Below are 16,915 nucleotides of genomic sequence, written 5' to 3' on the forward strand. Positions count from 1 at the left end.
TGTGGGTAGGTTGGCAAAGACAGGGTTTGTGATTTAGTGAGGGTATGTGCGTGGTGTAGTCAGGACTGGCAGGAAGCAAACACTTTGAGTTGGTGTAAATGCCATGAGCTGTGATAAGAAAATATAGGAAATTGTTATGGCAACCGCTGCACTCCAAAGTAAAGTTATAAATCTGCTGGTCAAGATATTAGTAATTTTATAGGTGCTCGGGGAGATCACCTTCTGGTTCCGAAAAGGTGAGAAATGCAGTCAATGTTTGGAAAGTCTTACGAGAGGTAAGAGCTGTCCCAGAGCACTCTTAATGCACTATAGTGCGTGACTAAGTAGTTGATCAAGTAAATATTAGAGATATTCCAAACGTTCTGAAATTATTTATTTCATAGTATGCTTCAAGTTGATCCAAATAGTATCATTTTAACATATTGGCTTCATATGTTAGTGGCACTTGAATGTAGACAAATTCATTTCAATCAAATACATCTTTCTTCTCATAATGACATTACAAGTTGGAGCCCCGATGCAATTCGTACTACACAGCACTTCTTCAGGGGGAATGTATTTCCGTTACCAAGGGTGATCGGATATGGTACAGAGTGTGATTCGTCCGGTGTAACCAGACGGCAACCCGGAAGACCCGGAAGAAAATATAGGTCATAGGCTCAAATCTTGGGATTTTGAGATATACCTAAGCACTGTTTATTTGGAGGGAGTAGATTTGCTGAGGTGCTAAAGCAGCATTTATCCGCATAGTTAGATTAGATCTCAAGTATCGATTTGTCAAAGTGTCACAAGTCACAAAGGCTCTTGCAGCACAGTCAGCTGGGCTAATGGCACACTGCGAGCAAGCACTGATATCTCAGATGATCACAGTGCACAGAAAGAGGTGATGGAACACTCATTCATAATTGTAGTTCAAAAGTTTGCTTTGCGCTGATCATTCAGAGAACTAGGCAAGCGTTGCTCAGAGTATTATCAATTGCTCGTATGACTTCATAACATTTGATTTGAATGTTTAGTTTTGAATATTTATATATTTCTCTGTTGTCATCCTGCATTATGAGACATGTTGTAATTTTCAGCGATGATGTGTTTGGATCACATTCCTTGTCTGGGTGAACCACAATCCTCTTTTACCATAGCACAAAAGGACTCATGCTTAACTTAGTGGTAATGTGCATAGTACTTATGCGGCACTCAACAAATAAAGTGATAGAGTGAAAACACTACACAAGAAAGATCCCAAATCCTTCTATGTCGCTGGAGTTTCATGCTGGCAGTCATCTCAGGCTACTGCTGCTGGTTCTTGGAAAGGATGCAAAGAGTAGGTTGTCGAAGGAGATTCACGTCAGCGGGCATCGCAGATGGTTGCCAGGCGATATGAGGAGTCCATTTGTAGTTGCAGAGGGACAAAAACCTTAGAATCTTTACCAGGGACTCCGGACTTGTGGTTTTCAGCACAAGAAGAGAACATTCGATGCCAGTCTTGTGGCATGACCTGGATATGCAACTCTTAAGCATCAGCGCTTACTCCAGCAGAGGCCAGCATCAAGGCTCAAGCTGGTCCATGCAGGACTAAGCTGTGCTGGTCGGCTTGACAGTTGCAAGAAGACATCTGGAAGCTTGTTTTTTTCCCTGTAGCTCTAACAGGAGAGTCAACTGACACTTTGAATAACTTATGTGGAGCCTGAGCTCAAGTCAAGCAGAACCAATCTTTCTTTTTCAGATAGCAGGGCAGTCCTTTTCCTGAATCTTCCATAGGACCAGTAGTGGTCTGATCAGAGGATTTGAAGGTGCCACTTTTATCCTCAGTGCCAGCCTGCAGGTGAGGGATGTCCGCTCTATATACACGTGCCTCTTATTTTTGTTTGGCTCCAAAATGTGTAGGGTAGCAAAGGGTAGACTGGCCTATTTGTGAGATGCATTTGTCAGTGACACAACAGGCAACCCTTAGACGTCGGGGGGGCAAGCCCTGAGGATACGCTTTGAAGTTCAGGAAGGCTAAGCACAACCTTCCAGGACATCCTTGTTAGGAGGTGAACACCCCACCCCACCCCACACCAAAGGCCTATTAGTCCCCATATCTGGAAGTAATACACAAAACACAACAGCACACACATTCACAGTCATGTGATCTTGGACCTTGGCAGAAATGCACACTTGATGTATGCAGAAACATGCACACTATATAAAATTGGCTTTTTCAGAATAGCAACTTAAAATCCGTCTTCACAATTCAAGAGGATTTCAAATTGGAATTTATGTGAAAGGAAATAGTGTCTCTTGATATGGTCCCAAATTGAAGTTATGACTTCTTAAGTGTAACAAGATAGCCCAGTGTTAGTCTATGGGAAAGTTAGTTTTACAACACTGAAAACTTCCTTTAGGAGTTTTTCACTGTCAGGCCATGTAAAACTAAAAATAAACATGTCCTACATTTTAAATACAATGCACTCTGTCCTATATATTAGGGGTGAATTATAAGTATTAAACAGGAAGATGTATGCCTAGAAAAAGGTTTGTAATGACTGGTTGAAATGGCAGTTTAACACGTTACTATAGATTTTAGTGGTAGGCCTGAGACATGTTTTGCAGTGTGCAACTTTAAAGGGGGAGGAGAGCACAACATGAAACGGCACAAAACGCAACGTGGACACACCACAATTTCACAGTGAAAAATGACCCTTTTTGTTTGCAAAGGGCCTAGCTGTAATTTTTTAACCCTAGCTCTGCCGGCACCTAGGGAAACCTATACATTTAAAAAAAATAGACCTCCATAGAAATCCAGGATGGTGTGACTTGACTGGTTCTTACCAGGTTCTGTTACCCAGAATCCCTTGCAAACCTAACAAATTGTCTGGAAAGAAAATTCCCATATTTCTGTACTGGAAATTTCTGGAATCTGCATGGATTCACAAATTTCCACCCACCCTGCGTTCCCCGAAGTCTTCCGAGAAGAATGATACCTCACTTGCATGGGTGGGTCAAGTACCCGCGACCGGCAAGGGCCCAAAACCTATTAAGGCGACATCAGAATTACCTAGCAGAAACCAACCTGGATTTACAAGGGGGGTCCCATGAGTTTTTGGCCCGAGGCTCGGCGGCCATCAAGGGAAACCTACCAAACACACACATTTCTGGAAATTAGACACCCGGGGGGAGTCCAGCGAGGTATGCCTTGCATGGATCCCCCAACATTATCCTACCCAGAACCCCCTGCAAACCTCAAATTTCACTGAAAGAATCACTTTTTTTCAAATATCTGTGTGGGAAAATTCTGGAATCTGCCTAGATCCACAAATTTCCTCCCACACAGCATTCCCCCAGGTCTCCTGATAAAAATGGCACCTCACTCATGTGGGTGGGTCAGGGACTCACAACAGGCAAGGGCCCAAAACCTATCGCTTAGCAACATCTAAATTACCTATCACAAACCAACCTGGTTTTGCAAGGGGGTCCCATGAGTTTTTGGCCCGGGGATAGGTGGCCATCTAGAGAAACCTACTAAACCCACACATTTCTGGAACCTAGACACCCGGGGGAGTACAGCGAAGTATGGCTTGCGTGGGTCCCCCAACATTCTGGTGTCCCTGTGCATAGCCCAATTCAAACCAGTTGCAGGGGCTACAAGCCCCTGCTCTGGCGTGAAACTGGACACAAGAAATGGGTGTAGCCACCCCTCTTTCCAGACCCTCCCATAGGTGGATCCCCAGAGTAGGTCCAACCCCTTTCTTAGGTACAAGTAAGGAACCCTTGGCGACAGGACTTTAGATTACACCTCGATGAAACTCTGAAACTGAATCCTGGAACTTAGCCGTTCCACTAAAGACTAGAGGACGGGTGACTCTTCCTTGGGGTCATGGAGTGACTCCCCTGCTTGGCAGACACCAACAAAGCATTTGCCAGCCTGCATCTCTGAAGCTCCCGACGGACTCTGAAGTACTTGCAGCCCAGGAAGAGGATTACCAGACTTCTCAGAGGCTGACCCGAGTCCCGAGCAAAGCTAAGACCCGCAGCCCTAGTGAGTGATGTGGAACTGTAACTATTTGCTATTTCAACATCTCCTGAAGCTGTGCTTTGGGTTACTTGTAGCCCAAGCCCCGAGCACCATCTTCACCAAAATGTTTTGGTCTACATTCCACGAGTAAGCCCCCTTCTTGCATTTCCGCTCAAGGCTCCTTTGGGATCCCTCGTCCTTCGACTGGTGGGTCCCTGTGAAGGCAACTCTGACTTTCCTTGGGCTTCTCTCGTTGCTCAAAAAGTGCCTTGACACCCCACCACATTGTGAGTCTTTCAGATCTTGCATGTCTGCACCGAAGCATTTCTTTGATTCCTAAGTCGGTTGCTGTTGCTAAGGCTTGTTGGGTCCAGTCTGGGCACCGACACCGCGGCACTCGACATCCTTCATGGGAGAGCTTGATTCCAGATCCTGGTTGTCGTTGACACCCCCTGGTCCTCGTGGCTGAAGAGTCAAACTCCACCTTCTTCACCTGAAATCACCCGACATCGGTGGGCATTTGACTATTGTGCCCCTGGTCACGGGCAAGAGACCCAGACTCTGTCCCCTCTGCTTTCAGGTTCTTCTCATCTTTGATCCAGGCTTGGATCACACTGGACACTTTCCACTTGGATGGCAGCAGCACTAAGCAGCAAATCGCCATTGAAAATGATAATGAATCCCAAAACCAAAAGACACCTATGCACCGGCTTCCCTGGGTGAGGTAACTAGAGTACTCCAGTGCTCCCATGAGTGTTGGCCCTAGAACCCCTTAAGTCTAAAGGGGTTTACTCAAAGTCCTCTCCTAAGTGTCCTTTATCTTTAAATTTCCAACTGCGACTTTCCCCATAGAAGCTAACGGTGGTCCGCGGTTGTGTTCTTGCACCGCACGGGCCCTCCGTGGGTCCCCTGTGTCACTACCTTGGGTGGTTCCTTGTGGTCCTATCAATTCTACAGGCACTAGGCCTTGTGTCTAGTCAAGTCATGGTTCTTATACCACTTTCTTAATATATGGTTTGGTATGGTACGCCCCTAGGGCTCAACGTATATTGTGCTAATCTACTGTGTGCTATTAAGTTTGCCGTATGTACTTTTGCCTTTAGCCTTATAAAGAGGCTAGTGGGATGTGTTTAGAATAAATACATATATTTTATATATACACCTGGTGTGGTTCTCCTTTCATTTGGTCATTCACAAGATTATAGACTGGTAAAACAAGCTGATTTACATTTCTCCAAGACTTAGCCTGAGGGTTTCTCTCCACAGCTACCACTAGGACAGCTTTCTAAAGGTTGTTTTTAACCTACCATCAAAAAGGGTTGTTTGGACTGGGGCAAAGTGCCCACTAGAATAGTGGACAGCATATGCCAGGCCAACTTCACTTTTTTTTGTTTTGAAATCTTTATTGTTCAGTTCAAAAGCATGTTTGTGCATACAATAAATCATTATGCAGACATATTTCATATAATCACAAAAAAGAAAGAATTGCATGATATCCCGGAGGTTAAATATTATTCACAGGGATTTATCCATGTGATGTAACATAGGCGCCCATATTTGGGCCAGGCCAACTTCTCACATGGGTCAAGTACCCGCATGGGCCCAAAACATATTGAGTGGACATCAAAATTACCTATTACAAAACTACCTAGTTTTGCAAGGCGGGGACTCCTGGGTTTTTGGCCCGGGCTCGGCGGCCATCTTGGGAAATCTACCAAAACTCACACATTTCTGAAAACTAGACACCCGGGGAGTCCAGTGAGGTATGGCTTGCATGGGTCCCCCAACGTTTTCTTACCCAGAACCCGCTGCAAACCTCAAATTTACCAAAAAATCCCCACATTTTCCACATATTTTTGGGTGGAATCCCTGTGCCAGCTCAAATGACCTACCCCACAGTGTTCCACTCAGTCTCCTGAGTACAATGATACCTCACTTGTGTGGGTGGGGCAAGGGCCTGTGACTGGGAAGAGCCCAAAACATACAGATTAAGGGTATAACACTGAGAATTCTAAGCACTACATGTTTTTTTAAAATACTTTTTTAACCAATTCTGCATTAATCACAACGCAAGTGAGGTATCATTTGACTCGAGACACTATGGAGAATGCTGTGGGGTAGGTTATTTGTGCCAGCACGGTGATTCCACACAAAAATATGTGAAAAGGGTAGTTTTTTCAGCTTAATTTGAGGTTTGCAGGGGATTCTTGGTAGGGAATCGTTGGGAGATCCACGCAAGCAATACCTCAGGGTGTCTAGATTTCAGAAATGTGTGAGTTTGGTATATTTCTTTAGATGGTGCTGAGCCTGGGGCCAAAACACCAGGTGCTGCCCCAAAAAAACAGATAGTTTAGTTTTAGGTAATTTTGAAGTCTCCACAGTACAATTTGGGCCATTTCCTGTTGTAGCCACTATGCCTACCCACACAAGTGAGGCACCATTTTTATCGGGAGACCTGAGGGAACGCTGGGTGCTGGGAAATTTGTGGATCCACATAGATTCCAGAACTTTCACACACAGAAATTTAAGAAAGAAGTGGGAGTTTTTTAGCTATATTTGAGGTATGCAGTGGATTCTGGGTAGGAAAACGCTAGGTGACCCACGCAAGCCATACTTTGCTGGATTCCCCCGGGTGTCTAGTTTTCAGAAATGGGTGGCATTGGTAGGTTTCCCAAGATGGCTTCCGACCCCGAGACCAAGTCAAGCACCCGATATAGGCAAGGGCCCAAAACGTATTGAGTATACATAAAAATGGCCTATCACAAAACAGCCTGGTTTTGCAAGGGGAATTACCTGGGTCTATAGCCCCGGGCTCAGCAGCCATTTTGGGAAACCTATAAAACACACACATTTCTGAAACTTAGACACCTAGGGGTGTCCAGTGAGGTATGGCTTGCATGGATTCCCACAACGTTTTTCTACCCAGAATGCCCTGCATACCTCAAATATAGCTGAAACCCCCCCACTTTTTTCTTAAATTTCTGTCCGTGAAAGTTCTGGAATCTACGTGGATGCACAAATTTCCTACAACCCATTGTTCCCCCAGGTCTCCTGATAGAAAAGATACCTCACTCACGTGGGTGGGTCAAGTACCCACTACGTGCAAGGGCCCAAAACGTACTGAGTAGACATCAAAATGACCTATCACAAACAACCTGGTTTTGCAAGGGGGTTACCTGGGTTTTTGACCCCGGGCTTGGAGGTCATCTTGGGAAAATACCTAACCCACACATTTCTGAAAACTAGACACCCGGAGGAGTCTATCGAGGTATTGTTTGTATGGATCCCCCAAAGTTTTCCTACCCAGAACCCCCTGCAAGCCTCAAAGTTAGCGGAAAAAAACACCTTTTACACATATTTTTGTGTGGAATCAACATGGCGGCACAGATGTCCTATTCCAAAGCGTTCCCCTCAGTCTCCCGAGTAAAATGGCACCTCACTTGTGTGGTTAGGGCAGGGGTCTGTGACTGGGAAGAGCCCAAAACATGGGGAGTAAGAGTATAGCATAGAGAATTCTAAGTGTTACATTTTTTTAAAAATACGTTTTTAGCCAATTCTGCATTGGTCACCCATGCAAGTGAGGTATAATTTTACTCGGGAGTCTAAGGAGAATGATGTGGTGTAGGGTATTTGTGCCGGTACAGTGCTTCCACAGAAAAATATGTGGAAAATTTAGTTTTTTCAGCAAAATTTGAGGTTTGCAGGGGACTCGGGTAGGGAAACTTTGGGGGATCCTCGTAAACCAAACCTCATTGGACTCCCCAGGGTGTCTAGTTTTGAGAAATGTGTGGGTTTGGTATGTTTCATTAGATGGGAGAGAGCCTGGGGCCAAAACCCCAGGTGCCCCCCAAACCAGGGTATTCGGTTATTGGTAATTTTTGAAGTCTCTACAGTACGATTTGGGCCATTTCCTGTTGCAGCCACTGTGCCTACCCACACAAGTGATGTACCATTTTTATAGGGAGATCTGGGGTAACGCTAGGTGGTAGGAAATTTGTGGATCCACACAGATTCCAGAACTTTCGCGCACATAAATTTGAGAAAAAATAATTTTTCAGCTAAATTTGAGTTTTCCAGGGCATTCTGGGTAAGAAAATGTTGAGGGATACATGCAAATCATACCTCGCTGGACTCCCCTGGGTGTCTAGTTTTCAGAAATGTATTGGTTCTATAGGTTTCCCAAGATGGCTGTTCAGCCCGGGGCCAAAAACCCTGATGACTCCCCTTGCAAAACCAAGCTGTTTTTGATAGGTCATTTTGATGTCTACTCAATATGTTTTGGGTACTTGACTTGGTCCTGGGGTTGGCAGCAATCTAGGGAAACCTACCAAACCCACACATTTCTGAAAACTAGATACCCGGGGGAGTCCAGCGAGGTATGGCTTGCGTGGGTCCCCCAACATTTTCCTTCCCAGAATCCACTGCATACCTCAAATATAGTTGAAAAACCCCACGGGGAGCGGGGGATACAGGGGGTATAGGGCGCTGAGGGCACCTAGAATACAGAGCACAGTGAAGGAGAAATAAAAAATTAAGAAATAGAAAATAGAGGGGCAGGAAACAGGCACAGGCAGTTACCAGAGGCCACAATCACGGGAGCACGCCAGCGGTGAGCTCTCGGCAGCAGCAAGGGGCACGAGTCACTGGGCGCCCAGGGGGAGCTGTGCAGCGTGGCGAGAGACCTGATCTGCGAGCAGGGTCAAGGGTCACGCTCACTGCCGCGCAGTGACCTTTAGACACATTACGCAGTAATCAGGGCCTCTTGCAGGGGGTTCAAATGCCCAACGTCCAGAATGTCAGGGCTGGCTGCAAAAGCAGCAAAGCAAAGTGCGCAGTTGACTTGCCTAAACATAGCAGCTGGCCACTACTTGCTGGGCAGCTGTGCAGGCAAAATTGCAGGCACTGGCACTACACGTGCCTAATCCACCCGGGGCCCCTGCCGGTACTCCTCCGGGAATGCGGTGACTAAAACACAAATGCCCCCAAGATGCAGTTGAATGCAATGGCGGCGCAACTGTGAAGTGATATGGGGCTGGCACTGCAGTGCTTCCTGACCCCCCACTGGGGCTCTAACACCAAAAGATGCCCCATGTTGCAGCATCCCACCAATGTGGCGCCACTGTGAAGCCACAGGGAGAATGGGCACAACAGTTCCTGGGAGCCCCACTCGAGGGACTCTTGATTACAAATGCCCCCAACGTTGGAGCGGTCCCCTGCCCTGCCGGACCGGTCAAGAAGAACAGGAACCAGCCATGTGGGGTAACATCCCACCCATCTGTGACTCCCTCGTGGTCGGCTCCTCCGGGCATTCTCAGTGCTGTCGGTCTCCTTTGCTTTGCCCCGCGGCAGTCCAGGGTCTTCTCTTGCTGGTGGCTGATATGGAGCATGCAACTCTCCGACTTCTCTGGGGCTGCGGGGCTCTCTCCTGATTCACAAGAGCCCCGCTCCGGCCTCAACCGCTTCCAGTATGGTCTCCGTGGAGCCGGGACTTCCAGGCAACCCGCGATGTGCTGCACGGCTTTCCACACCAAGGGGAAGCTGAACTGGCCCAAACACGCGGGTGGGCACCCGCTTTGAGGAATCGGCAAATGCGGGGGAATCCCTACGCTCGGGATCCCCTGCCCGCAATGTGCAACTCTGAGCTGCAAAGCCCCCGCGCTCCTCGGGGTAGCAAAGGGCTCATTATAAATTAAAAATAAAGCGCTCTTCCCAGCAATAAAGAGCAAAGCGCTCTTAAAATAAAGGCACATTTCAGGGGGCACAAGACTGGGCTCAGGCAGGCCAGCACACAGTGCCCTCCAGCAGGAAGGCAGTCCCTTGTGGCAGTTCCTACTGGAGCCCAGCAGCAGCCCCCAGCGTCAGGACCAGCACCCAAAAGCACCAACGGAACACTTTTATGGGGTCACAGACCCCATATTTATACTTCATTTTCCTTTGTGTCACAGCACAGGGTTTAAGGATTCCAGTTAGAACTGGTATAGGGGAGCTTTGGAGCACTTTGTCTTGCTCAGCTCCTCTTTCCTTTGTCAGGTGGGGGCACAGGGATTAGAGGCACCAGAGGGGGTGGAGCGACATTGTGGAGGGAAGGCACAGCCCTATTCAGGTCCCAGGTGCAACTCCTTCCTCCCATCTAGATGCAGATCTCTCTATTCACCACTGAGCAGACTCATCCTGGCTCCACCCACACCATCCAGCACCTGTCAATCACAAGTCAGACATGCAACTCACATCAGGCAGGCAGACACACAGTACGCAGAAATGCCAACTTCTAAAAGTGTAATTTCTCCAACAGTCACCATAAATCTGCGCACACCATTGCACAGCATTTATTCCTCATGAGTTCATACATACTAAACTCGCCCCTGTGCTCCTCTCATACCAGGAATTCCCATAGACACACATATCCCCCATGCATTCCTATAGGAGGGCAGGCAATCTCACCACACGCACTCAGAGCGCGCACGCACTTTACACTGGGCCACAGTGCTAAAGTGTGCAGAGGCAAAAAACTACCAATCTCAGGTCACAGAGAAGGCAAAAAGTTTAGGGGTGAACCTGTCAAAAGGGCCAAGTCCAACACACTACCGTACCCAGGCTGCACTAGCAGACCTGTGGTGTCATTTTGGGAGGCTTCCCAGGGGTGGCATAATACATGCTTCAGGCCTTGCTAGGCCTCTAAGGGTACCTATGTCCTTAGTACCTAGTGTACCATATACTAGAGACTCACAAGGGTACCCCAGTAACCAAACTGGAGTATACCTATAATACATGGAATCAATATAGAGAGGAAGCAGCTAGGCTGGGTTCCTTGTTAGCCCACAGTCGAAAAACAGTGAAACATCAGCAAAAAAAAGGGGGGGGGGGATAACCATAGTAAGCAGATCCTACTCTTCTACAGCCTACCCATACAAGCGAGGTACCATTTTTCTCAGAAGACTTTGGGGAACAGGGAGTGGGTGGAAATTTGTGGATCCACACAGATTCTAAAACTTTCCACTACAGAAATGTGAGGAAATTGTGTTTTTTTTTAAACCATTTTTTAGGTTTACGAAGGGGTTCTAGGTAACATAACCTGGCGAGAGCCAGTCAAGTCACCCCCGCCAGTCAAGTCACCCCATCCTGGATTCCCCTGGGTGTCTAGTTTTAAAAAATGTATAGGTTTGCTATGTATCACCGGGTGCCGGCAGAGCTAGGGTTCAAAAACTACAGCTAGGCATTTTGCAAAAAAAGGGCAATTTTTCATTGTGAAAATGTGGTGTGTTCACTTTGTGTTTTGAGCTATTTCCTGTCCTAGGCACTATTCATACACACACAAGTGAGGTAGCATTTGTATCGGGAGACTTAGGGTAATTCAGATTTGTAAAGCTACTGTTATTACCTATTGACTTTAGATGCATTTCTGCCATCCAAATGAAAGACAATGTGTAAAAAACAAGTCATTTTGAAAAATGACCGAAAGTATTCCCAATTTCGGAAATGTGTAAATATCTCCTGTTTCTAAACTCTATATTTTGTTCCCATTTCAGAAATACATAGGTGCCTTTCGTACTGATTTTTCCATGTATACATTTTCCCAGAATAATTGCTATATACCCTGTACATAATAAAAAACCATTGCAAATTGCTGCTCAGTTTTTGGCACTGGGTTCGTCGGGTTCTTGGTGAACCTACAAGTCCTATATATCCTCACAACTAGTAAGATCCAGCGGATATAACCGTATGTTGCTTTTAAAAAATTGTCATAATTAGAAGAAGTTACAGGTGAAAACGTTGACACAAATGGCTGTTTTTTTCAACTAATTTTCAGATTGTCCTATATTTAACTGTTATTTTCTATAAAGAAACCTTGAAGGCTCAACACAATTGACCCCTTGCTGAATTAAGAATTGTGTCTAATTTTTTAAAACGTGTGGCTTTTCAGTATTCATTATTTTTTTCATACCCATTTCTACCATTACCTGGAAGGAGTTTGAAAGCACATAAAATAGCAAAAATAGTCTATGTCACAGAAAGATGCTAAAACTGTGTAAAGAATGTTGGTTTTCTGACAAAAGTATGTCATTCTCTAAAAGCAGGGAAAATGGCGATTTCAGCCCCACAAACCCTTTTTTGATACCATTTGCAGAGAAAAAAACAGATGCTTAAATTTGCAGCACTTTTTCCCATTTTTCCCCCCAAAAACAAAATTTAGCTGTATTTTGGCTAATTTCTGGATCCCCTCCAGGGGAATCCACAAACCCTGGGTACCTTCAGAATCCTCATGATGTTTAAAGAAAAGGACGCAAATTTGGTGTGGATACTTTATGTGGTCAAAAAGTTACAGGGGCCTAAGTGCGAACTACCCCAAATAGCCAAAACAAGGATTAGCACGCGGGGGAGGATGCCTAGCAGCGAAGGGGTTAACACTATACCCAAATACCTTAACACTTAAACCTGTAACTCAACACTTTAACTATTATACTCTTAACCTAAAACCACACATTTTGTAACCACATACCCTCACATCTATTCCCCTAATGCATAATCCCTAGTCCCTTAACTTTAAAGACTCATCATTTGTCCTCAGTATGTGTTTGTGTAAGTGTGCATGGATTCGGAAATTACATAGGCTTTTAGAGGTATGACAATGTCTAAAATCTATTTAAGTTAAATATTAACATAATTATTTAGATTCAAAACACAAGAGATATCCCATCCATCCTCTTCCAAGTGTATTATCGTCTAAGGCACTTGTAATATGCCGGAAGAAGTATATGTCACATTTTGACTGAGTATCCCTTCCACCATGCTGAAAAAAAGACCCTCAGTCAAGCAATCTAATACATAAATTAACTTACCAGTGGTAGAAGTAGTCAAGCTCACTAATAAATGTCAATGTGTAAAGAAATTGCACTTTTCCTGAGCTAACACAGCTTCAACCTCCTCCTTCCAAGTCTCCAAGGAAAGTGACCACTGTGCCTGAGAGCAAGGCGGGGACTCCTGGGTTTTTGGCCCGGGCTCGGCGGCCATCTTGGGAAATCTACCAAAACTCACACATTTCTGAAAACTAGACACCCGGGGAGTCCAGTGAGGTATGGCTTGCATGGGTCCCCCAACGTTTTCTTACCCAGAACCCGCTGCAAACCTCAAATTTAGCAAAAAATCCCCACATTTTCCACATATTTTTGGGTGGAGTCCCTGTGCCAGCTCAAATGACCTACCCCACAGTGTTCCACTCAGTCTCCTGAGTACAATGATACCTCACTTGTGTGGGTGGGGCAAGGGCCTGTGACTGGGAAGAGCCCAAAACATACAGATTAAGGTTATAACACTGAGAATTCTAAGCACTACATGTTTTTTTAAAATACTTTTTTAACCAATTCTGCATTAATCACAACGCAAGTGAGGTATCATTTGACTCGAGACACTATGGAGAATGCTGTGGGGTAGGTTATTTGTGCCAGCACGGTGATTCCACACAAAAATATGTGAAAAAGGTAGTTTTTTCAGCTTAATTTGAGGTTTGCAGGGGATTCTTGGTAGGGAATCGTTGGGAGATCCACGCAAGCAATACCTCAGGGTGTCTAGATTTCAGAAATGTGTGAGTTTGGTATATTTCTTTAGATGGTGCTGAGCCTGGGGCCAAAACACCAGGTGCTGCCCCAAAAAAACAGATAGTTTAGTTTTAGGTAATTTTGAAGTCTCCACAGTACAATTTGGGCCATTTCCTGTTGTAGCCACTATGCCTACCCACACAAGTGAGGCACCATTTTTATCGGGAGACCTGAGGGAACGCTGGGTGCTGGGAAATTTGTGGATCCACATAGATTCCAGAACTTTCACACACAGAAATTTAAGAAAGAAGTGGGAGTTTTTTAGCTATATTTGAGGTATGCAGTGGATTCTGGGTAGGAAAACGCTAGGTGACCCACGCAAGCCATACTTTGCTGGATTCCCCCGGGTGTCTAGTTTTCAGAAATGGGTGGCATTGGTAGGTTTCCCAAGATGGCTTCCGACCCCGAGACCAAGTCAAGCACCCGATATAGGCAAGGGCCCAAAACGTATTGAGTATACATAAAAATGGCCTATCACAAAACAGCCTGGTTTTGCAAGGGGAATTACCTGGGTCTATAGCCCCGGGCTCAGCAGCCATTTTGGGAAACCTATAAAACACACACATTTCTGAAACTTAGACACCTAGGGGTGTCCAGTGAGGTATGGCTTGCATGGATTCCCACAACGTTTTTCTACCCAGAATGCCCTGCATACCTCAAATATAGCTGAAACCCCCCCACTTTTTTCTTAAATTTCTGTCCGTGAAAGTTCTGGAATCTACGTGGATCCACAAATTTCCTACAACCCATTGTTCCCCCAGGTCTCCTGATAGAAAAGATACTTCACTCACGTGGGTGGGTCAAGTACCCACTACGTGCAAGGGCCCAAAACGTACTGAGTAGACATCAAAATGACCTATCACAAACAACCTGGTTTTGCAAGGGGGTTACCTGGGTTTTTGACCCCGGGCTTGGAGGTCATCTTGGGAAAATACCTAACCCACACATTTCTGAAAACTAGACACCCGGAGGAGTCTATCGAGGTATTGTTTGTATGGATCCCCCAAAGTTTTCCTACCCAGAACCCCCTGCAAGCCTCAAAGTTAGCGGAAAAAAACACCTTTTACACATATTTTTGTGTGGAATCAACATGGCGGCACAGATGTCCTATTCTAAAGCGTTCCCCTCAGTCTCCCGAGTAAAATGGCACCTCACTTGTGTGGTTAGGGCAGGGGTCTGTGACTGGGAAGAGCCCAAAACATGGGGAGTAAGAGTATAGCATAGAGAATTCTAAGTGTTACATTTTTTTAAAAATACGTTTTTAGCCAATTCTGCATTGGTCACCCATGCAAGTGAGGTATCATTTTAATCGGGAATCTAAGGAGAATGATGTGGTGTAGGGTATTTGTGCCGGTACAGTGCTTCCACAGAAAAATATGTGGAAAATTTAGTTTTTTCAGCAAAATTTGAGGTTTGCAGGGGACTCGGGTAGGGAAACTTTGGGGGATCCTCGTAAACCAAACCTCATTGGACTCCCCAGGGTGTCTAGTTTTGAGAAATGTGTGGGTTTGGTATGTTTCATTAGATGGGAGAGAGCCTGGGGCCAAAACCCCAGGTGCCCCCCAAACCAGGGTATTCGGTTATTGGTAATTTTTGAAGTCTCTACAGTACGATTTGGGCCATTTCCTGTTGCAGCCACTGTGCCTACCCACACAAGTGATGTACCATTTTTATAGGGAGATCTGGGGTAACGCTAGGTGGTAGGAAATTTGTGGATCCACACAGATTCCAGAACTTTTGCGCACATAAATTTGAGAAAAAATAATTTTTCAGCTAAATTTGAGTTTTCCAGGGCATTCTGGGTAAGAAAATGTTGAGGGATACATGCAAATCATACCTCGCTGGACTCCCCTGGGTGTCTAGTTTTCAGAAATGTATTGGTTCTATAGGTTTCCCAAGATGGCTGTTCAGCCCGGGGCCAAAAACCCTGATGACTCCCCTTGCAAAACCAAGCTGTTTTTGATAGGTCATTTTGATGTCTACTCAATATGTTTTGGGTACTTGACTTGGTCCTGGGGTTGGCAGCAATCTAGGGAAACCTACCAAACCCACACATTTCTGAAAACTAGATACCCGGGGGAGTCCAGCGAGGTATGGCTTGCGTGGGTCCCCCAACATTTTCCTTCCCAGAATCCACTGCATACCTCAAATATAGTTGAAAAACCCCACGGGGAGCGGGGGATACATGGGGTATAGGGCGCTGAGGGCACCTAGAATACAGAGCACAGTGAAGGAGAAATAAAAAATTAAGAAATAGAAAATAGAGGGGCAGGAAACAGGCACAAGCAGTTACCAGAGGCCACAATCACGGGAGCACGCCAGCGGTGAGCTCTCGGCAGCAGCAAGGGGCACGAGTCACTGGGCGCCCAGGGGGAGCTGTGCAGCGTGGCGAGCGACCTGATCTGCGAGCAGGGTCAAGGGTCACGCTCACTGCCGCGCAGTGACCTTTAGACACATTACGCAGTAATCAGGGCCTCTTGCAGGGGGTTCAAATGCCCAACGTCCAGAATGTCAGGGCTGGCTGCAAAAGCAGCAAAGCAAAGTGCGCAGTTGACTTGCCTAAACATAGCAGCTGGCCACTACTTGCTGGGCAGCTGTGCAGGCAAAATTGCAGGCACTGGCACTACACGTGCCTAATCCACCCGGGGCCCCTGCCGGTACTCCTCCGGGAATGCGGTGACTAAAACACAAATGCCCCCAAGATGCAGTTGAATGCAATGGCGGCGCAACTGTGAAGTGATATGGGGCTGGCACTGCAGTGCTTCCTGACCCCCCACTGGGGCTCTAACACCAAAAGATGCCCCATGTTGCAGCATCCCACCAATGTGGCGCCACTGTGAAGCCACAGGGAGAATGGGCACAACAGTTCCTGGGAGCCCCACTCGAGGGACTCTTGATTACAAATGCCCCCAACGTTGGAGCGGTCCCCTGCCCTGCCGGACCGGTCAAGAAGAACAGGAACCAGCCATGTGGGGTAACATGGCTGGTTCCTGTTCTTCTTGACCGGTCCGGCAGGGCAGGACCGCTTCCAGTATGGTCTCCGTGGAGCCGGGACTTCCAGGCAACCCGCGATGTGCTGCACGGCTTTCCACACCAAGGGGAAGCTGAACTGGCCCAAACACGCGGGTGGGCACCCGCTTTGAGGAATCGGCAAATGCGGGGGAATCCCTACGCTCGGGATCCCCTGCCCGCAATGTGCAACTCTGAGCTGCAAAGCCCCCGCGCTCCTCGGGGTAGCAAAGGGCTCATTATAAATTAAAAATAAAGCGCTCTTCCCAGCAATAAAGAGCAAAGCGCTCTTAAAATAAAGGCACATTTCAGGGGGCAC

This window comes from Lissotriton vulgaris, chromosome 3_1 (genome assembly GCF_964263255.1).
Source record: "Lissotriton vulgaris chromosome 3_1, aLisVul1.2, whole genome shotgun sequence".
Taxonomy (NCBI): Eukaryota; Metazoa; Chordata; class Amphibia; order Caudata; family Salamandridae; genus Lissotriton; species Lissotriton vulgaris.